Source organism: Choloepus didactylus, chromosome 1 (assembly GCF_015220235.1).
Source record: "Choloepus didactylus isolate mChoDid1 chromosome 1, mChoDid1.pri, whole genome shotgun sequence".
Taxonomy (NCBI): Eukaryota; Metazoa; Chordata; class Mammalia; order Pilosa; family Megalonychidae; genus Choloepus; species Choloepus didactylus.
Window position 1 is genome coordinate 23,277,647 of NC_051307.1, and position 24,537 is coordinate 23,302,183.

At 36.6% G+C, this 24,537-nt stretch overlaps 1 pseudogene; it reads right to left on the reverse strand.

The window, feature by feature from the left end:
- Positions 1 to 488: 488 nt before the first annotated feature.
- The window catches only part of LOC119505218, a 149,531-nt pseudogene continuing 125,482 nt past the window's right edge, over positions 489 to 24,537 (reverse strand).

Sequence of the window (24,537 nt, forward strand, 5' to 3'; positions counted from 1 at the left end):
AATATCAAGACCTGCCAGAATAAGACATTAGAATGGCATATTTTTAATGATTCTTCATCAGGTTTTTGGAGTATTGTTGATACAAGCAATTGACTTAGCTTTATTTAAACAGTTGCTCTCTCATAAATTCTACATTATTCATAGTATATCAAAATTCTATCCCCAACCAAGATTGACTGTCTCATACAGCTGTCCCACCTCTGGAAAATAATTTGTTACTGCTCTAGTACAGTTGTACTCAGAATGTGTCATTTCATTGACAGTGCAGATTATAGAAGCAGTTCTCCTCTACTTGGGCTTCTAATAGGATTTCATAGATAAAATATATCAGAGTTTACAAAGATTGGAATACACAAAACTTCACCCCCCAGAATCTTTGCCTGAATAATAAACAACCAAGTCAAAAGAGAATTTATCATGAATGGACAAATCAGGCTCACAGGCAGAGGACAAGAATCACAAATGCTGGTTCCAAATGATGTCTTTTGTTAACCTGAAGCCTTTGGTTTATTTTGTTTAGTAAACCACTCATCACTTTTTATCTGCTGCCATTGCACCATCCAACAACATGCTTCCCTCTGGATCCATCTTGGGAAGTTCTCAAAATGCTTCATTCCCCACAAAGCAAATTTCATGTCCATCAGGGTCAACTAGAATGACCACTTGAGCTGTTGCTTTCCTTGGGGTATCCAGGCTCACTAGGGGAGTCAGAATCTTCTGGTTTTCCCTTTTCATCAAGTCTTCTATGTCTGGCAACTCTTTTTGGGGGCAAGAAAAGGCAGTTCTTTCAAAAGTTGCTGCATGATCAACTGCACTCTTGATGGCCTGCAACTCCAGCTTACACTGGTTGTTAGCAAAGCCCTTTGTTTTTCTTCTTTTTCATAAATTTTCATTCCCAGTAGATTAGTCCAGTAGTTCAAGGACTTCAGAAGGCCAGACACTATTAGAGTTACTTTTAATACAGGGTCCGACTGAGGTAGATTGCAATTCTGCAAATAGAACTTATATACTCCTGGGGCCTCAGCTTCAAAAACACCTTCTGCAACTTCACTAAGTGGCCACTCCACCTTCCTGGCATTGCTGACAGCCTGGCTAGAAGCAAGTGTGATACCCAGGTAGTCATTGCCAAGTTTGTAGTCTCTGGTGCCATAATTCTAAGTCAGTTCTGCAACAAAATGATCATCCTCAGGCCCAAATTCCACCAGGGTTTTACTCCATTTCCCATCATAAGGCTCATTACAGGCAGCTTTGAAGCCTTTTTCAGATTCCTTATGCCACAGAACCTTCACCCACAAGATATCACAATAAAAACTCACCATCTGAAAGCATTTTCCCACTTTGAATAGGAAGCGTAGCATCCAAAGAGCAGCTATGACTCCCACTGCCACAGGGACCGTCAGGTGCACTTCCAGTTGATTTTTGACGAGCTTTCCATGTCCTCTCAATGGGGAAAGAATAGTCTCTTCAACAAATGGTGCTGGGAAAACTGGATTACATCTGCAAAGAAATGAAAGTGGACCCCTACCTCACACCATATACAAAATTTAGTACAGGATGGATCTGGGTCTTAAGTATAAGAATCAAAACTATAAAACTTCACAAAGAAAAAATAAGAAAGCACCTTCAGGACCTTGTGTTAGGCAATGGTTTCTTAGACTTTACACCAAAAGCACAAGCAACAACAAAAAGATGAATAATATTTCATCAAAATTTAAACCATTTGTACATCAATGGACTTCATCATGAAAGTAAACAGACCACCTACAGAATAGGGGGTAGGTATTGGAAACCACATGTTTGCTAAGGGCTAAATATCCAGTGCATATAAAGAAATCCTACAACTCAACAATAAAAAGACAACCCAATTAAAAATGGGCAAAGGACTTGAATAAGATGTTTCTCCAAAAACGATACGCAAATTTTCAAAAAGTATATGAAAAGAGGCTCAATATCATTAGCCTTTAGGTAAATGCAAATCAAAACCACAATAAAATACCATTTCATACCCTTTGGAATGGCTACTAACTTAAAAAGTGGAAAACAACAAGTGTTGGAGAGGATGTGGAGAAATAGGAACACTTGTTCATTATTGATAGGAGTGTAAAATGGTGCCACTGCTGGAATACAGATTGACAGTTCTGAAAGTTAAGTATAAGATTATGATTTGACCTGGCAATCCCACTTCTAGGTACATATACAAAAGAATTAGAAGCAGGGACTCAAACAGATATATGCACACCAATGTTCACAGGGACATTTTTCATAATTGCTGAAAGATGAAAGCAACTCAAGTGCCCAGGAACAGATGATTGGATAAGTAAAATGTGGTATATGCATACAATGGAACATTGTTCAACCAAAAAATGAATGAAGTTCTGATGCATGTGACAACATGGATGAACCCTGAAGGTATCATGTTGAGTGAAATTACCCAAACACAAAAGAAATATTGTATAATATGTCTGATATGAAATAATTTGGATAAACACATTCATAGAATCATAAACTAGGATACACCTTATTAGGGGCCAGGGTGGGGGTAGGAAATAAGCAATTAGTCCTTAATTGGTATAGCATTTCTGTGTGGATGATGGAAATGTTTTGGTAATGGGTGGTGGTGATGGTAGGTAGGAAAGCATTATTAATGTAATTAACTCCACTGAATTACATATTAGACTGTGGTTAAAAGGAGAAATTTTAGGTTGTATATATGATATAGAATAAAATTTTTAAAAGATAGTACTGTACAAATCAAGCATTGTACCTTACTGTAAATGATGGACTGTATTTAATAGCATAATTAAAATGACATTGTTTCATCATTTGTAACAAAGTATACCACACTAATACAAGTGTTAATAACAGGGAAAACTATGTGTGTGAGGAGGGTTATCTGGAACTCTGTATTTCCACATGATTTTTCTATAAACTTACAAATCCATAATAAAATAATAAAAGTAAGACAATGCAATAATATCTGCAACATTCTGAGAAAAAATACTGTCAACAAAGAATTCCATGTCAAATAAATCTTTATGTTTATTGTGGTACATGAATTATGTACCCCAGGAAAAAAAATTCTTAATCCAATCCTTAATTTTAATCCTTCAAAATAGGACGTTTTGAAGATGTTGTTTTCAGTTAAGGTGTGGCCACCTAAATCAGGATGAGTCTTAGTCAGGTTACTGGAATCCTTTATAAGCAAGTAAGAGAAACCCCTGGGGAGAACCAAGAAGCCAGAAGTCAGTGAGAACCCAGAAGACAAAGAGAAGATATTGCCATTTGATAGGAAAGCCAAGGAATCCAAGGATTGCTAGTCAGCCAATATGCTACTGACTTTGGGAAGAAGCAAGCAATCTGGCCTCTTAACCCATGAGGCAATAAATTCCCGCTGTTTAATCCTACCCATTGTGTGATATGTATTGTAGCTGCTGGGAAACCAAGATAGTTATCATGAAATAAAGTCCTTCTCAGACAAATCCTGAGACAGCTGCTCTGTAAGAAATCCTATCACTTCTACCATTCACCAAATGATTGGAGTTCATAATACTGATGCAAGGCAAATAAATCATAAGGTTTGGAAGTGGAGAAGCAAACATTCATAAGTATGATTTTTAACAGAATATACAAAAAAATCCAAAAGTTCATGACTCTATAAAAAGTTCATCAAAGTTGTTGAAAGGGTACTATATTAAAATTAATCATTTTAAATATCATCAGTAGATAGTTAAGAAATGAAATTTTTAAAAAGATAACATTACAGAAGTAGATATAGGGAAAGCAATGGAACTAGACGTAGATAGATATATTAGCTGGTTTAAATCTACCAGAAGTTTGAATAAAGTTTTTATGAATAAAATTATAAAAACTAAAAAACCAACACCTAAATAAAAAGAAAAGTATGCAATATCCATGTATGGAAAAACTCAGTATCATAATTAAATTAATTTTCTCCAAAATTATGAAGTTAAAAAATTTCAGCCAAATTCACAATAGATTTCTGTTTGCCGTAGTTGGTGGTGATAATTTTTATAAGCAAAATTTTTGCCAAGCTGCTTTCAAATTCATATACAAAATCAAAGGATCAAGAAAAGCCAAGATAATTTTGAAGAAAAAAAAGAAAGGTAAAATGACATGTTCCATGATATATCAAGACATTTAATAAAGCTGTGGGAATCAAAACAGTGTTGGTTGGTATAGTATCTTAATGATAGGCAAATGAAAAGAGAACAAAAAAAACCTAGGAATAGACCCACACATGTATAAAAACTTATTATGTGACAGAGGTGGCATTATAACTCAGTGGAGGAAAAGATGGTGCATTCAATAAATTGCTATCCACATGAAAAAAAATAATTTGATCACTACCTATTGGGATACACAAAAATAAATTATGAGTGAATTAAACACCCAAGTGAGAAAAACAAACCTTTAAAACTTTTAGATGAAAATTAAGGAGAATATTTTTATAACTTTGGGATAAGGAAGGATGTTCCAAATGAAATACAAAAAAATCAAAACTAAAGTAGTAGATTAACAAATGAAATTATATTAAAATTAAGAATTTCTATTCTCAAAAGACATCTTAAAGAGAGAGAAAATACAAGTAGCAAAATTGAAGAACTACTTGTAATTCATATATACCTCACAAAAAAATTAGTAATTAGCAATCAAAATACATAAAGCACTTCTATGAATCAATAAGAAAAAGAAAAACAATATTAAAATTGGGCAAAAGCTGTGAACTGACACTTCCAAGAAAAGGAAACTATGGCTAAAAGGCATATACTAAATCTTAAAAGAAATCCAGAAAATGAAAAATTAAGCCATAATTGAATATTTCACATCCATAGATTGGAAAATATTTTAAATGTTTTGACAAAACATGATTGGCAAGACAATGTAACAATGTATTTTCTCATGAACTGCTGGAGAGAGTATAAATTGGTACAACCACTTTGGAAAACAATTTCACAATGTCTAGTGAAGTTGATTAATAAATTTGAATACACACAAACCCTATAATATGATGATTCTGTTCCGTACATCAGTACCCATTTTCAAGAATAATTTTTTCCAGCATGGTTTGTTTTGGTGCAGAAAAAATAACCTGAATACCTATCAAGATGAGAAAGGATAAGTAGATTATGGTAAATTCTAAAAATACCCATCAATGGAAACTAAATAAACTAGAGCTCCATGTATCATCATGGCAACATCACCCCAAAACAAATTCTAGGTGAAAAAAAGTTGCAGAAGGACATCATTCACATAAGATTTAAAACCATATAGAATATCCCTATATCTCAATTATTAATAAGCCAATAAAAAGTTATATGCACAAATTCAGAATAGCATGTATATCTTCATGAGGAAAGAGTAGAATGGAACAAAAGGGATTTATCTCCCTTGAATATTTTTATTTTAAAAGTTTTACAGCAAATTTTTCAAAATGTTACAATTGACTTCCCAGTACATGAGTGTTCATTATATTATTCTCTACATTTTTCTCTCTACTTAAAGTATGTCATAACAGCAACAAAGAAAGATTTAATGGGACAAAATAAAGTAGAGACAGTGTTGGGGACAAACTTTTGACACACTTGATTATAAAGGAATGGAGAGAATTAGCACCAGGAGGGTAGGCACCAAGGAAAATTTTGTTTAGCTTAGTTTTTCTTTTTCAATATTGGTGATGCTACAGAATATTTATCTGTTAATGAAAATCATCCTATAGCAAGGGAGAATTTAAAGATTCATGATCAAGGAATGATTTTCCAAAGGGTAAAGTGAGAGGAGAAGGATGCAGAGCACACATGGAAGAATTCCCCTTAATAGGAGAGAAATGAAGTTAATTAACCTGCATGAGGCTTCAGTAATAACTACTTAAATATACAAAGATGTCTTTCAGACCCATGTCAAGAATATAAAATTCAAAAGTTGCTGTTTTAATACAAAATAGAAATGTGTGTTATTTTCAGGTACTAAAACAAGATCTTATTTTAAATGATATTCACTAAAGCATGAAGTTTGAGGAGTCCAGGTTTATGTACTGACTTATCTTTTCTTTCGGAAAACCAGCCTTAAGTAGGTAAACTTCATTATAGCATTGATTTAACTACCCTGAAGGCAGCGGCATGAGTACATAGAATTTCATTACTGTGAAATGTCAGTGTACAAAGGATAATAGAAAAAGGATAATAGAAAGAGGATAATGCAAAAAGAAAAAGATCCCAAGCAATTTTCTAAGTTTTATTTTGTTTTTGTTTTTTTCCAAATGACGAGTAAACACCAAGTCTCTGGTCTATATAAATGGTCAGCAAGATGGCAACAGACACCATCCAGTCATGATTCCCCCCTAATTCCACTGTAAGATCTTTCTCCTTAGAAATAATTCAATAATTTTGACCCTGTTGTATATTCTCCCTAAGTAATCCTATTTTTTTTTATCTTACAGATGAATCAATTCCACATCTTCCTTTGCTTCTCTCAGAAATGTTTCCTATATCCCACTGTTTCACAGATCATTTGTAGTTGGGCAGGAAACAAGCATGTTGCAATTGACCAGCAAAGGAACTTAAAATCAAATCTTTTAATATTGAAAACAATTATACTATAAATTTAAGCATGTTGAGGAAAGATTTGTAAGGATGAAGTTTGAAGACCTTGATAAAGTCATGTTATTGCTGTTTCTTGCAAATACAGAAATTTAGTTGGCCTAAACCCCTGCCACCACCTGCTACCAATATTGAAAATGGAATTTCAAAATAATAGGTGATAAAAGTCAATGGTAGATACAGGGAAAGTCCAGAAATGATATTAACATTTCTATGATATTCATGTGTAGTAGACACAATAATACTCCAAAGATGTCCATACCCTAATGTCCAGACCTGTGAATATGTTACTTTACATAGAAAAAGGGACTTTGAAGATGTGATTAAGTCATGGATCTTGAAATGGGGAGATTTTTCAGGATTATCCAGGTGGGCCCAGTATAATCACAAGGGTCTTTATAAGGCAGAGGCAAGAGGGTCTAATTCAGAGAATGATGTGTGAGGTTGGAAGCAGAGGAGAGAATGATACAGACTATGAAATAAGGAAGGCAGGCAGCTGCTAGATGCTGGAAAAGGCAAGAGTGCTGGTTTGAATCTACTATGTATCCCAGAAAAGCTTATGTTCTTTTAATCCAATCTTGTGGGGGTAGACTTATTGTGGGTGGGCCCTTCTGATTGGGTTGTTTCAATGGAGATGTGACTCTGCCCACTCAAAGTGCGTCTTAATCCCCTTGTTGGAGCCCTCTGTGAGAGGATGAAAGGTAGAGACATTTTGGAGAGAGCTCAGAGAAGTTAAAAAAGAAAATACCCCAGGAGAAAGCCATTTTGGAACCAGAATCCAGGAGAAGAAGGACTAGAAGATGTCACCATGTGCCTTCCCATATGACAGAGGAACCCTGGATACCATTGGCCTTTCCTCAGAGAGGGTATCTCTCTTTTGGTGCCTTAATTTGGACATTTTCATGGTCAAAGAACAGTTAATTTGCAACCTAATAAATCCCCATTGAAAAGCCAACCCATTTCTGATATATTGCATTCTGGCAGCTTTAGCAAACCAAAACAGCAAGGAAATGAATTCTCCCCTCCAACCTCTAGGAGGAAAGCAGCCCTGCCAATCCATTTTAGACCTCTGGTCTCCAGAACCCTATGATCACAGATATGTTTTGTTTTAAGCCACCAAGTTTGTGATAATATGTTATGGCAGCAATGGGAAACTATTTATACATATAAACATATGTATAAAGATCTTAACACAATGCCAGTCACCCAGCATTATTTTCATTATTATTATCATCTCATATTTTTCTCATTCTACCTTGGGCTTGCTTTCTATATTTTTTTAACTTGCCATTGTTCAACTCTAGGTACTGAGCTAAAATTAACTTTCTCTTCGACTTATCATTTTCAGTTATGGAATCAGAAAAGGAAACAAAACCTGAAAGCTCTACCCTGTCTCGGAAATTATCAGAAACAGAAGGCAACTGCACTGCTGTGAAGGTTGTCTTTGTGTTGGAAGTCACAGTTTTCACTGGCCAATTGAAAAGAAACTCTGAAATATTACATCCACTCATATGGAAAATCAGATTGTTCATTTTGTGACATATTTGCAAGCTTGTGGAGCACAATGGGCTTCTCAGTGGCTGAGCTGCCTCCATCATATTATTTCCTCCTTCCCCTCCTTTTGCCCTCTATTATAATGGCCTGGATACCGTGACGATATTTTGGTATGAAATATAAACTTCTGTCCAATGCTATTTAATTTTTGTTTCTTTTGAGGAATGCTAAATTAAACTTTTATCATAGAAGCAGTAATCTTGCATTTTTAACTTCTACAACATATTCAGAATACCATTCCTAGTTTTCCATGGAGTTTCTCTAGTATTTTCAACTTGAAGTAAGACCATGGAGAAAAACTGAAACTAGTCCCTTTGTAGAGAATTTTGCTATGAAAATTGGCCAGACCATCTCTCAGATAGGTTATCTGTAAGTCATGTTGCCAATTTGCCTGAGTTAAGCCATGGGGACTCCTGTTATATAATGTTGATCTCCTTCCATTTCAGAATGTCCTGATGGTCCTATGCAAAACTGCAATTTAAAAAATAAAAAAAGAAAGAAAAGAGAGAGACGTCTGAATAATGGCACAGAACTGAAGATGATTAGCAAGGGTAACCTAAAGGAATAAAAGAGGGAGGGGGGAAGATCTGACTAATAAAAACCAAAAGATACAATGGCTGTCTCAACAACTGCCTTCAGAGCAATAACATTGAATGTAAATGGATTAAACTCCCCAATTAAAAGAAACAGATTGGCAGAATGGATTAAAAAGTATGAACCATCAGTATGCTGTTTTCAAGAGACTCATCTTAGACCAAGTGACACAAAGAGATTGAAAGTGAAAGTATGGAAAAAAATATTTCAGACAAGCTACAGCCAAAAGAAAGCAGGGGTTGTGATACTAATATCAGACAAAATGGACTTTAAATGCAAAGATGCCACAAGAGACAAAGAAAGACATTATATATTAATAAAAGTGACAATTCACCAAGAAGAAACAGCAATTACAAATGTTTATGCACTCAATCAAGGTGCTGCAAAGTACATGAGACAAACATTGGCAAAACTGAGGAAGCAACAGACATTTCTACAATAATGGCGGGAGACTTCAATACACCAGTCCTCTATAGATAGAAAACACAACAGAGGACCGAGAGAGAAACTGAGAACCTAAACAATGTGACAAATGAATTAGATTTACTGGACATATATAGGGCATTACTCCAAATTACCAGGATAGACATTCTTCTCTAACACCCATGGAAAATTCTCCAGGATAGATCATATGCTGGGGCACAAAATAAGACTCAATAAATTTAAAAAGATTGAAATTTTTCAAAGCAGTTCTCTGACCATAATGGAATATAACTAGAAATCAATAACCACCAAAGAACCAGAACAAATATGTGGAGATTAAACAACACCCTCCTGAACAATCAGTGCATCAAAGAAGAAATTGCAAGAGATACTGGCATATATCTAGAGATGAATGAAAATGAGAAAACAACATATCAAAACCTATGGGATGCAGTGAAGTCATGCCGAGGGCGAAATTTATAGCTCTAAATGCATACATTAAAGAGAAAGAAACGGCTAAAATCAAAGACCTAACTGAACAACTTAAGAAGCTAGAGAATGATCAGCAACCTAATCCTAAAGCAAGTAGAAGAAAATAAATAACAAGGTTTAAAGCAGAAATAAATAACCTGAAGAGAAAAAAAAAAAAAGACAGAATAAATTAAACCAATAGTTTGTTCCTTGAGAAGATCAACAAGATTGGCAAAGCCTTAGCTAGACTGACAAAGTCAAAAAGAGAGAAGACCCAAATAAACAAATTCATAAATGAGGGGGAGGGTCATTACTGTAGATCCCAAAGAAATTAAAATATATATATATAAGAGGATAGTATGAACAGCTGTATGCCAACAAACTAGACAATTTAGAGGAAAGGAATGGTTTCCTAAAAACAAATGAACAGCCTAGACTGACCCAAGAAGAAATAGAAGACCTCAACAAACCAATCACAAGTGAAGAAATTTAATCAGTCATCAAAAAATTCCTACAAATAAAAGTCTGGGGCAAGATGGCTTCACAGGGGAATTTTTCCAAATTTTCCAAAAAGAACTGACACCATTCCTGCTCAAACTCATTAAAAAAATTGAAGAAAATGTAACACTACCTAACTCATTTTGTGAAGCTAACATCATTCTAATACCAAAACCAGATAAAGATGCTACAGAAAATGAAAACTATAGGCCAATCTCCCTAATGAATACAGATGCAAAAATTCTCAACAAAATACTTGCAAATCAAATCCAAAGACACATTAAAAGAATTATACACCATGACCAAGTGGAGTTCATTCCAGTCATGCAAGTGTTCAACATAAGAAAATCAATCAATATAATACAACACATTAACAAATAGAAAAGGAAAAGTCAAATGATCTTCTAAAAAAAAATGCCAAAAAAGCATTAGACAAAATTCAGCATCCTTTTTTGATAAAATCACTTCAAAAGGTAGGAATTTAAGGGAACTTCCTCAATATGATAAAGGGAATACATGAAAAACCCACAGCCAGTGTAGTACTCAATGGGGAGAGACCGAAAGCCTTCTCCTTAAGATGAAGAATGAGACAAGGATGCCTGCTGTCATCCTAATACTTAACATTGTGCTATAAATTCTAGCCAGAGCAATCTGGCAAGACAAAGAAATAAAAGGCATTCAAATTGGAAAGCAAGAAGTTAAACTGTATTATTTGCAGATGATATGATCATGTATTTGGAAAATTCTGAGTAATCAATGACACAGCTACTTGAGCTAATAAACAAATTCAGTGAAGTGGCGGGATACAACAATAATGTGCAAAAGGCAATTATGTTCCTAAACATTAGAAATGACCTAACTGAAGAAACACTCAATGAAAAAATTTCATTCATGATAGCAATTAAAAAATCAAGCACCTAGGAATAAACTTAACCAAGGACACAGAAGACCTCTACACAGAAAATTACATAACTTAACTAAAAGAAATCAAAGTGGACCTAAAGAGGTGGAAAGATATTCCATGTTCATGGATAGGATGGCTAAACATTGTTGAGATATCAATTCTACCTAAACTGATCTGCAGATTCAATGCAATTCCAATCAAAATTCCAACAACCTAGTCTACAGACTTGGAAAAGCTAGTTATCAAATTTATTTGGAAGGGAAATTAGCCTTGAATTGCTAAAAAATATTCTAAAAAAGAATGAAGTTCGAGAACTTAAACTTCCTGACTTTAAAGCCTACTATGAAGCCACAGTAGTCAAAAAAGCATGATACTCACACAAAGATAAACACATTGATCAATGGAAATGAATTGAGAGGTCAGAAACAGGAGATCTATGGTTGACTGATTTTTGATAAGGCCTCCAAAACCACTGAACTGGGACAGAATAGTATTTCAACAAATGGGGCTGTGAGAACTTAATATCCAAGAATGAAAGAGGACCCTACCTCACACCCTATACAAAAATTAACTCAAAGTGGATTAAAGACATCAATATAAGAGACAGCACCATAAACTCCTAGAAGATAATGTAGGGATACATGTTCAAGACCAAGTATTAGGAGGTAGCTTCTTAGATCTTAAACCCCTTAAACCCAAAGCACAAGCAATAAAAGAAAAAATAGAAAAATGGGAACCCCTCAAAATCAAAATCTTCTGTACCTCAAAGATTTGTCAAAAAGTTGAAGAGGCAACCAACTCAATAGTAGAAAATATTTGGAAATCATATATCTGATAAGAGACTGATATCTTGCATATATAAAGAAATCCTACTACTCAATGACAGTTGTACAAACAACCCATATATAAAATGGGCAAAAGGTATGAAAATGCATTTTTCTGAAGAGGAAATGCAAATGGCTAAAAAAACACATTTAAAAATGTTCATCTTCACTAGGTGTTAGGAAAATGCAAATCAAAACCACAATGAGATATCATCTCACACCAATAAGAATGGCTGCCATTAAACAAATAGGAAAGTGCAAATGCTGGAGAGGATGTGGAGAAATTGGAACTCTTATTCATTGCTGGTGAGACTGTATCATGGTACAGGTGCTGTGGAAGACAGTTTGACGGTTCTTCAGAAAACTAAATAATGATCTGGCAATTTCACTTCTCAGTGTATACCCAGGAGCTCTGAAAGTGGTGACACAAACAGACATTTGCACACCAATGTTCAGAGTGACATTGTTCACAGTTGCCAAGAGATGGAAACAATCAAAGTGTCCTTTGACAGAGGAGTGGATAAATGGATAAACAAAATGTGGTATATACATACGATGGAACACTATGCAGCAATGAGAAGGAATGAAGTCCTGAAACATATGAGTGACAACATGGATGAACCCTGAACACATAATGCTGAATGAAATAAGTCAGATGCAAAGGAACAGATATTGTATGTTATCACTAATGTGAACTCCCTGAACAATGTAAAATAAGTGTCTTATAACATAGAATATAGGGAACCTAGAAATAGACAAAAGCTAGTGAAGGGGAAATGATAACCTAACATGTACAGACATGATAATGAGGGTGAAATTAAAGGTATGGGAATGGACAGGGGTGATGATTGTTTATTAATGTGATTATAAGCATCAGTCAAGCATGACGGAAAATGGTTGTTTAAAGGCATGTATCCCAAAAGTGTCTGCATGATATACTACTAAGCTATGACACTGGTACAAAAAGTTAACAACAGAGTGGTTATGGAAAAACTACCCATTACATATTATAGACTATACTTAATAGGAGTACCTTACCAGTGCTATACGAATACTAGGGATAAATAATTAGGGGCTGAGAGTTTTGGGATGCTTCATGTTATGACAATTGTTTAAAATTGAGAGTGATGATTGTACGACTAAGTGAAGATAATGTGAGATACTGATTGTTTACCTTGGACAGAATACATGCTATATGAAATTAGGAACCCCCTACTTAATAAGCCAAGCCCTTAATCTTGAAGTTTAGTCTTGTGAAACTTAGGGCTGTAAAAGGGAGGCTAAGCCTTCCTATAATTAGGCCTAAGAGACACCTCCAAGAAAACCTCATTTGTTGCTCAGATGTGGCCTTTCTCTCTCTAAGCCCAACTTGGCAAATAAATTCATTAGCCTCCACCTCCCCCACATGGGACATGACTCCCAGGGGAGTGAATCTCCCTGGCAACATGGGACATGACTCCAAGGAATGAGCCTGGACCTGGCATTAAGGGATTGAAAATGCCTTCTTGACCAAAATGGAGAAAAGAATGGTAACAAAATAAGGTTACAGTGGCTAAGAGATTTCAGATAGAGTTGAGAGGCTATCTTGGAGGTTACTCTTATGTAAGCTTCAGCCAGGTATCCAAATGGGTACAGTATGCCAAGCCCTAACCAAGAGTAGTCCCGAAATACCTAGGTCCCTATTTGAGCCACTATAAAAGTTCCACTCACTAAGTTTATTTTTCAGAAACTTAAATCCACCAGAATGTTCCTATGCCAGAAAAGTCCTAGAACCCAGAGGCAACAGTCTCTTTAAGAACATCAATCAGGAGCAACCCCCTTGCCCATAATGTTGACACCCTTTTCAATATGAACAAGTTAGGTTGGTCACTGTCTAGACATCCCTGAAGATTGAGAAAGTGATTATACAAGAGGAAAGGGTAGCAACAGACAAGACAGGATTTAACCAAGGGTTACAAATACTGAATCTTTATATAAATTTAGATATCTATTTTTATGTTGGATGCTAGGGTGTTGAAATGATTAGAAGGAGGTGACTGAAATCGTGGAGCTGTGGCCCATGGCATTCTTTGGAATTTGCTTTATGGCTGCTCATTGAATTGTACTTTGAAAATTATCACCTTTCTGTATATATCTTATATTTCACAATAAGTGAATGGCTGAAACTGTGAAACTGTAACCCATAGCATTCTTTGAAATTACCTATATAACTACTTATTGAATCATGCTTTGAAAGTTGTCACCTTTCTGAGTATATGTTGTATGTCACAGTGGGGAAGTAGCTGAAATTGTGGAACTGTAGTCCATTGATTCTTTGGGGTTTGCTCTCTAACTGCTTGTTGAATCATACTTTGAAGGTTGTCATTGTTGTATGTATATGTTGGATTTCACAGTAGAAAATGTATTTAAAAATACAGGGCTTGGGAAATTCCCAAGAATCTTCCCTACCAATTTTCAGGTTTTGAGAGCAACATGTGGGAAAATCAAGCTAAATTTCACTTGGTTGAGTGGAAAAATAAAACTTTATGCAGCTGAATGTTGCAGATTATAAACTTTCAAAGACAATTTCCCAGAAAAGGGATTGCAATCCATCTGGTTGATGTACTCTCAACTGCATTTATCTCTAAGGCTGCTCTTTGCTCTGTACAGATAAATATATACTGCTTGTGCTGAGAAAAGAAAGCGTGCTTTCTGTGAATATAAAACAAGGTAAGCAATAAAATATTCATAATGCCAAACTTGCAGGCTTCAATACATGCTCTTTCTAGAATACCAAATATAATGAACACTCCAATTAGAATGGGGTTCGGTTCTTTTTTATCCATTCACATTTTACATTACCTTTGTGTGTGTATGCTATATATAGCTGCCCTTTCTTCATGTAAGCTTCAGCTGTCTTGGAAGAATTTTAAAACTCCCTTTGCAAATTCTTATAGCCTTTTAGTGTTAAATAAGTCCTTCCTGACATTTACAAGTCATATCATTTACAAGAGTGCACTGTACTTTTCATGTTTATTCCCCATTCATTGCAATAAAATTTGACATTTAATGCTCTATTGATTATTGCTGTAGTAACAAGTGACACTTTTAATGAGTGATTTCCTTTTCCAGGCTTCTTCCTTAATGCACATTGCACTGCAAACTATATCCTGCTCACACAAAACAGTTTGCTTGAGTCCGATAATAAGCTTAAGCAAACTACTTTCTTAGGCTTCTAAAAAGTTTAGCACTAGTGCAAATAATGCCACTAATACTGCAAAGCAAAATAGATTGTTTTTCCAATGACACCATTTTTATGGTGGTTAAGACATTTCTACCCAAGTGTTGAAATCATTAAAAGTTTATCATTTACTTGGTGAATCTGCAAATCAGAAGTTGACATATATCCTCTATTTATATGCAGGCTATGTGAGCTGTGGGGGTGGATATTTTGTGTTTAGTTTTAAATAATTCTTTGCAGCAGAGAATGAAGGAGAAAAGAAAAGGAAATATTTTAATTGAATTTAGAAGTTTAGAAATTAAATATGTGCCCTTTTTTAAGTCATTTCTGTTAGGAGGTTATTTCTTTATTATGATAATGGAAGTGGTAGAAAAAAAGACCCTTATAAATAGAAGCCCGTTAGGCTTATTGTATTCATATTTAATTAAATTCAAAATTCCCAAGGAACAACTAAAGCTGTATCTATGTGCATAACTCATTAAGTCACAGGAGTCCCGTCATCAGCCACTCCAAAAAAAAAAGTTAAATAACCTTTTTAAAATGTTCACTCATTTTTATTTTAGTTTTTCCTTTTTGACTTGATCATCATAAGAATTCACTGAACATCCTAAACCACAAAGCAAGTTAGATAGTGGCCTCGATATCAGGACGCTCCATTTTTTCCCTAGTCTTCACTAACGTGCGCCTTAGACCTCAAATACTGTCATTTGCTTTTTTGATCTTCTTTTTTAGTTTCTCTATAATTGTGCCCTGAAGAAAAGGCAAATGCTCCTGTGAGGGCTAGCACATTTTAAGCCTTATCAGATATTGACTCTTCAGCTAATGACTCATTATTTCTTGTCTAACTTGACAGCTCGCTGGACTAGTTACCTGTGGAATAGGGCCCCCAGAGAGCAAGAAGAAGGATTCAGCATGAGAGCACCACCCAGAGATTTCGGATATTAGATAAACGCCATCATGAGCATTCTGCAGAGTGAACAGGGTGGTGTAGGGCTAAGTGTTTGGAGGATCCTAAGAGAAGGATGAGGAAAAGATCAATGAGAGGACAGGGAGCAGAGGTCAGAGCAAACACCCTTTCTACAGACTACGAAAATAGTCCTCAAGCTGATGCTGTAACACCAGGGCTTGGTGCCACTGGTGCTAAGAACTGAGTAAAGAGCAGGTAAGTCCTGATGTCACAGACACAGGACAATGCCTGTGTCAGAAGAAAAGATTTGAAGACATGATTAATTCAGATCACCCTTGCTCTACCTTCTCTACCCACTTCCCTAAGTCATCCAAATCAATTAAAGTCAAGTTTATATTGCCCATCACCTAAGTGTTAGCATCCTCAATTTGGAGGCTCCAAGTAATATACAGGCATGTAGATATGCATGTAAGACTCTTTGAGGGAATTACTATGATACAAAATACATCAGATTCCAATTTTAGAATTTACTCAATTTTCTTGTTTAAATGCAGAGTTCCTGCAGGGCTTATAAGATGAACAATGTGAAGAATAGTTGCTGTTTTTAAAGGAAAACTGGCCAACAAAACATGCTTTTGTCATCCTATGACTCCCAAAGATGGTGTGAATATATTCATATAATAAATTCATGTATTCACATTATATGATTTATATAATATGAATATAACCCTGGAAGAGGATTGAATAAATAAATGCTCAGAAACCAAACCACATAATGGAAAATGAGACCTGCTTTATACTGTACAGATGTCTGTAATAAATACCATGGAGGATTGAATTTTGTATCCCAGTTTGGATGTATTTTTTGTTTGAGTCTGCATTCTGGTGGATGTGGACCCAATATAAATAAGATCTTTTCAAGATGTTACTTCAGTTAAGGTGTTGCCCAACTGAATTGTGTTGGGCTTTAATCTAGATTGTTGGAGTCCTTTTTAAGCAAAGTGAAAGTCAGATGGAGACAGAAGCCAAAGGGAGCAGTCAGAAGCTGGAAGTCAACAAGCTGAAGAGAAAGAGGACAACTCTACATGCATTGCCATGTAACAGAAAAACTGAGGAACCCCAAAGATTACCAGCCAGAAGATAACAATCCCAGGAGGAAGCAAGCCATCTAAACCTCTGAAAGCCATGAACCAATAAATACCTGCTGTTAAACCAACTCATTATAAGGTATTTGTTTTAGCAGCTGGAAAACTAAAACAAATAATATTGCATCATTTATTCAGTTTGTTATAAGTAGGGCAGTGCCTACAGACAATGATTTCATGCATTTCTTCATGAAATGTACACTGAATGCATAATGTGTACCAGGAATTTTTCTTGGAGCTGTATACAACAGCAAACCAGGAAAACAATATTCCTGACCTCCAAAAGATTACAGTCCAGTGGGACCTAAAAACAGTCAAGGGCAGGATGCCAACCAAGAATTGAGCCTCGGGAAAGGCAAATATACCAGAGGCTTAAAGAGCGAACAGAGATAGTTAAAGGCGAATTGACTAATTGCTGGAGACTCAGCAAGAGCTAGTTTGAGAGATTAAAACTCCTGGAAGCTCAGTCTTAGGGGGTGCCCCACACTTTAATGAGTTTTACTTCTAGAAACCCTCCTAGATTCCAACTGTGAAGACTATAGAAATATCCCTTTGAATTTCCAGCACGGAAAGGGGGAAATTAAACATTTTGAAATATAAAATATTTGAATTAATTTGAATAAGCAAATTCATAGAATCAAAAACTAGAATACACATTACAGGACCAGGCTGGGTATGGTGAATGGTTTGATAATGCTTAATGGGTACAGAGTTTCTGTTTGGGATGCTGGAAATATTTTGGCAATGATATTGGGGATGGTAACACTATACTGTGAAAGTAATTAATACTACTGAATTGTATATTTGAAAGTGACTTAAATGGGAACTTTTAGGTTGTACATGTGTTTATAGAATAAAATTTTAAAAAGAAACTTAGGAATGTATAACACAAACAGTGAACCATAATGTAAATTGAACTCTAGTTAATATAATTATAATACGATTCTTTCATCATTTGTAACAAGTTGCCATGCAAAATGCTAATAATAAGGAAATCTGCATTTGTGAGGGTTGGTATAGGGAAGCTCTGCACCTTCTACATGATTTTTCTTTAAACCTACAACTTTTCTAATGACTAGCAGAGTAGATAGAAGAAAAGCTAGACCCAAATCTATGTTGAGTATAAAAACCCACTTTAAATATAAAGACACAGACAGATTAAAAGTAGATGAATGGAGAAAGATATACCATTCCCAACACTAATCCAAAAATAGCTAAAGTAGCTATCTTAATTCTAGACAAAGCATATTTTAGGGCAAGGAAAATTATCATGGATAAAGAAGGGCATTACATAATGCTAAAGGGCTCAATTCTCCAGGAAGACATAAGAAAATAGAACACCTGAATTACTGGGAAACATTCCATACATTAAGTTGTGATTTAAAATTCTTTAGAGTTGATATGCTTTTATCTAGAAACATCAATTTGTTCAACAAATATTTATTAAGGACATATACTTCTAGATACTGAGTTTGCAAAGGTAATGAAGATAAAGATGATATGCCCAATTCTAGTAGACATTTGTTTGTGTATTTTGGCTACCTAACAACTGAACAATTTTCTTTATTTGAAGAATGCTCCAGTTTTTGAGTATTGGTGGAGCACAAACTTTCTTCCATAGAGATGCTAAATTGTTAGATACTTTTGCAGACTCCCTTGCATCTAGTCACAGACATGTACTAGGCTCAGCCAATTACAGCTAGTAACGCAAAAATGAAGAAAAGAGAAGTCCCTTTTTTTCTCTGACAATGATGGCAGTAGCAGTGCCTGCCAGATTGGGCTCTGCAAGGCTGCTATGACAAATGTTACACACTGGGTGGCTTCACAACAGAAATTTTTTGTCTCTTGGTTTGGAGGCTTAAATTCCCAAATCAAGTTGCTGGAAAGGTCATGCTTCCTTCCTGAAGTCTGTAGCCTTCTGGCACTGACTCACAGCTATCCCTGGGGTTCCTTAGCATGCATCTCTGCCTTCTGTCCCATGGCAATGACCTTTATCTCCTCCAATGGGGTTTTTCTCTGACATAAAGCCTCCTGTAATATGAATTAAGGCCCACCTTAATTCAATTGGGACTCAACTAAACAGGATATTGGAAGATCCTTTGCATATATATGAGTCCACACCTTAACTGATAACACATCTTCATAGGGTCCTAATTATAAATGGGTTCACATCCACAAGAACATGGATTCAAATGAAGAGCATGCCTTTTTAAGGGCATGAAATTCAATCTACCACAGGATCCATGCAGAAGTAGAGGATGCAGTTAAGTCCATTCCTGGTGTACAATTGACTTCAGTACTAAAAGAACACCTAGTGCTTAAATGATATACATTCTCAGTAAAGTTACATAGTTTAGGGGAGTCTTCTGGAGCCTTGTGCCTGATTTCCCAGCTCATCTGATAATTCTGTGAGCATGAACGTGTACAATCCAGCAAGCTTCTATTGTTTGCACCAGAGAACTGTGACTAGCAGACCAACTTCAGAGAGACCACTAAGATCAAATTTCTGATTTCCCAGAAGTATTTCACTGTAAAAATTAAAGAAACACATTCATTTTGGCTTTGTACTTCTCTGTAAACTATTATATTTATACTATAGATAGATACAGATATTCTGATGAACTTGCCATACCTTCATCAAATTGCCTAATTTATTTTAGGCCTTTCTCCATCAGGGAATCTTAAGGTTTATACCCTGAAGAACAACCTAACAACAACTCCCAGGCTCCACACTTGACTGTAACTCTACTTCATGAACCTACTATTTTTACTCAAATGACCCCCTTTCCCAGAGCAGGTGATATCCATGACATTTCTCTAAGCTGTGTTTTGGTGTCCACACAGTGCTTTTTCCTGACAATGCATTTGCACTGCTCATACAGCTACCCTGAAATTGTGCCTCTCAGATCTATTACTGCAGGAGCCCTACTTAACAGGGAGCCCCAACTTCTTTGCTCTGAAATCAGTCTCCAAGTTTGCGCTGAGCTATGCTTCCCACCAACCACCTTCAGTCAATGATTGAGAAAACAGGGTGAAGAAAATGTAGCCACTTATGGTATTTTCATTCAAAAGGCATGAGAATAGGACAAACCCATAGCAACAATTCTGGAATAAGGAGTTTCAGATTTCAGGTTCAATAAATCAAGTGTGAAGTATCTCTTTAGTAACTTGATAGTTCTATGTTGGGAAATTATTAAGGCCCCAGAGTATATGAAATATGATGCCTCTCTTCAAGAAGCTCACAATGTCCTTACAGAAAGATCAATACATAGAGAAAATTCAAGAGCAATACAATATAGTTTAATAATGGCACACATTTGGTATATCATAGGACTTCAGAGAAGAGGTATCTTTCTTAGGCAGGAGGATTCTGAAAATGCCTTATGGAAGAAATGGAACTGGAGGCTTAATCTTGGTGAAGACAAATTTGATAAGATGTGGAGGAGTGGAAGTGAGACATTCTCTGAAGAGGACAGAGTGTGACTTCCAACCATTGAGAACTACAGAAAACACAAGGGTGATTTCCCAACTCAGGGGCTCAGAGTGTCTGGGTGGCAGTACCCAAGAGCACTGGGGTGCTTAAGTTGGAAGTGACCAGAAGAAAACATTCAGCTGCTGCCCCTAGAGGCAGTGAGAGGTATTCCTGATCTCCTATCTAGGGTCTAGCATTTGCTACCCAAAGATCTGGCACATGTTGACAGCCTGGTTTACTAACCACCCAGTAACCGTCTCCTTTGGAACTTTTCTTCTTCCAAATATATGTTACTTCTTGCAATCTTGCCTTCTCCCATCTGGACTGTGGGTGCAGATGCTTGAAGTCCTTGGGTCCTATATTTGCCTCACCAGCCAGATTGACTGGTGCTCGGAGCATCTGCACCTGGGAAAGCTCCCTCTGGTCCTTTCATGCCACTGTTGCTTATCGCATACCCTGCCCTGATAGGATTAATCAGCCATGGCCAGTTGAATTCTCTTAACTGATAGACAAACAATGCCAAGAGCTCTGGATTATGATTTTAGGTTCTTTGATCAACTAGTTTTTATGGCATATGAAGAATATCACTGATTCTAAAAGCTAATTCAAATGCAGGTTCAACTTGGACATTGCCCAGACATATTTTTGTTTGTTTGGCTTTCATAAAAGGGGGTTTCTTTGGTTGCACAGTTACAGTCTTAAGGCCATAAAGTGTCCAAGGTAACACATCAACAATCGGGTACCTTCACTGGAGGATGGCCAATGGCATCCGGAAAATCTCTGTTAGCTGGGAAGGCACATGGCCAGAGTCTGCTCCAAGTTCTGGTTTCAAGATGGCTTTCTCCCAGGACATTCCTCTCTAGGCTGCAGTTCCTCAAAAATGTCACTCTTAGTTGCTCTTGGTGCATTTGTCCTCTCTTAGCTTCTCTGAAGCAAAAGTCTGCTTTCAACAGCCATTTTCAAACTGTCTCTCATCTGCAGCTACTCTCTCATCTTCTGTGCGTTCTTCAAAGTGTCCCTCTTGCCTGTAGCTCCTCTTCAAAATGTCACTCTCAGCTGCACTGAGTTCCTTCTGTTTGTCAGCTCATTTATATGGCTCCAGTGATTTAATTCAGGGTGGGGTAACACCTCCATGGCAATTATCCAATCAGAGTCATCACCCACAGCTAGGCCCACACATTATTATAGTCCTAAATAACTAGAAACTGGTGTGCTATTAAGCTGGCATCCTACCAAGATTTATCTTACTATGAGATAGGTTACTTGAGTAGATAAAGGAATGAAGGGAAAGAAATGTCACTGTAATGTTTTACTTACCTACTCTGTGCTTTTCTTTCACCACAACTTAATGAAATAGGAAAGATGTCCACATTTTCTAAATGAGGAAATGCATGTTCAGAAAGACGAAATAATTTGCCAGTTCTGAACAACTGGATATGGCAGAGCCAGTTCACACCTCTGACAGCAAGATGATACCATTTTCACTGGACAGAGCTTGTGATTCTTAGTTGCCTAAAAATGCATCATTTCACAAAATGTCTATGCATGTTCAAAACCCCTCAGAGATCACAAGCATTTCCAGGCAGCATCCCTGAATGAAAAGAATCCCAGGATGTGAAAATTTTCATAAATTCATTAAATAGGAGCTTCAAGGCATTATGCTGATATATATTTATGAGTAAAGATCATATAAGCCCAAATAGTTCATGGATCATTTTCTGTTAAGATATAGAGGAAAACACATTGAAACATGGTCACCTGGTTTTCATCTTAGATAGATTCCTGTAAAGCTGAGCATAAAATGAAACAGTCTACATTTTAAACAGGGCACATTTTACATATGGGTTCAAGAAATCCAGACTAAAAGGAAAAGTCACTTTTGTTCCTAAGATAAAGCCACTGAGTTACAGGCTAGTTAACAAACAAAGCAAATTCTAAATATTCCTATCAAGCTGTTGCATTTATGGTTCATTTTCCTCCCTTACTCAAAGTCACCACCATGTTTCAGATCCCCCACTGGTTACTACCAGTTTCTGGAAGTCTAAATTTCTTAGTCTGACAATGAAGCCCTTCCTGATACGACTGCAGTTTCACTCTCGCACTTTATCTCCTACAGGAGCTGCACTCTATGTCAAAATTTGTCTCACCTTGCACAACTTCTTCCCTTGGGTCATGTGTTCCCACTCCAGAGACGCCCTTCCAGGCTTGTCTGCCAAATCCAATTCATGAGTTAAAATCCAACATTGGGTTTACACCTCCAACAAAGCATGTGTTGATTAAATGTAATTTATCTTCACATATCTTTTCACGATTAGATCTCCAGCTCTTGAAGACAGATCATATCTGGCTCAGTCTTTGTGTCCTCAGTTCCTAATATTAGTCTAAGATATTGTTGAGTATGAAATAAAGAACTATTTTGTGGATGAGTGAATAAATGAATGAAAGTAAAGAGTATGTATACATCCAGATTCCCTTATGAAAAATGACTAGTACTGATAAAATAGTCAAGTGATTTAGAGAGTTGAGTCTGTTTCTTCTACAATGTTATACATCACTTAAATATTTGGGGGAAAAGCATCACTTTCCTGTATTTTATTTTTCAGTCACCATCCTTTATGATCTTATTTTTGAAGGCATGACATACATGTTCATAGACTAAATAGTGAAAGAACATCTTCCCATTTTGTAATTAAAAATCCAGAATTGAAGATGACATGATTTATGGGGATAGTGTGGAACAAGTTGTCCTACAGAACAAGGGAGAACACAACAAGCTGAGGCACAACAGAAACTTTCAGCAAATGACTACCTTATTACACAACAAAGGGTCCAAAAGAACAGGGGAAGAGGAGAGGCTAGCTGCTTGGGTCACCCCCTTTCCCATGGGAGATGAGAGATGCTTGTCCTGCTTGAGGGCTGACAATTTATATAATCCCAGGGGGAGCATACCATTCCACTGAGAATTCCTGCCCTGATAAGCATCTGGAACTGCATGTTCTCAGTTTCAGGTTCTAAGTCTGGTCAGGCAGGTCCATTAGAGTGAACCTCTCCCCCAGGCTGCAGAATGGAATCATTGAAACAACTGCATGAAACAGAAATGGAGGAGGGGGCAGATGAGGGATGGGAGATGTCCCCTAGGCATGTCTGTGACTTCCCCAGCAGATAGTTCTCTAACATTTAAAGAGAATTTACATGTGCCTGGCATTGTGCTAGGCATTTTATATGATCTATCTCATTTAAAATCCAACATAGTTTTTTATGCTAGATACTAGTTGTGCTGGTTTGAATGTATTATGTTCCCCAGAAACAGCCATATTCTTTGATGCAATCCTGTGGGGCAGACATATTAGTGGGGATTAAGTTGGAACGTTTGGATTAGGTTGTTTGCATGGAAATGTGCCCCACCCAACTGTTGATGATAACTCTGATGAGATATTTCCATGGAGGCATGGCCCCACCCATTCAGAGTGGGCCTTGATCAGTGGAGCCATATAAATGGGCTGGCAAACAGAAGGAACTCAGTGCAGCTGCAGCTGTGAGTGACATTTTGAAGAGGAGCTATAGCAAAGAGGGACACTTTGAAGAAAGCACAGGAGCTGCAGATGAGAGACAGTTTGAAGATGGCTCTTGAAAGCAGACTCTTGCTCCGGAGAAGCTGAGAGAGGACAAATACCCCAAGTGGAACTAAGAGTGACACTTTTGAGGAACTGCAGTCTAGAGAGGAATGTCCTGGGAGAAAGCCATTTGAAACCAGAACTTTAAGCCAATGCCAGCCACATGCCTTCCCAGCTAACAGAGGTTTTCCGGACACCATTGGCCATCCTCCAGTGAAGGTACTTGATTGCTGATGTGTTACCTTGGACACTTCATGGCCTTAAGACAGTAACTGTGTAACCAAATAAACCCCC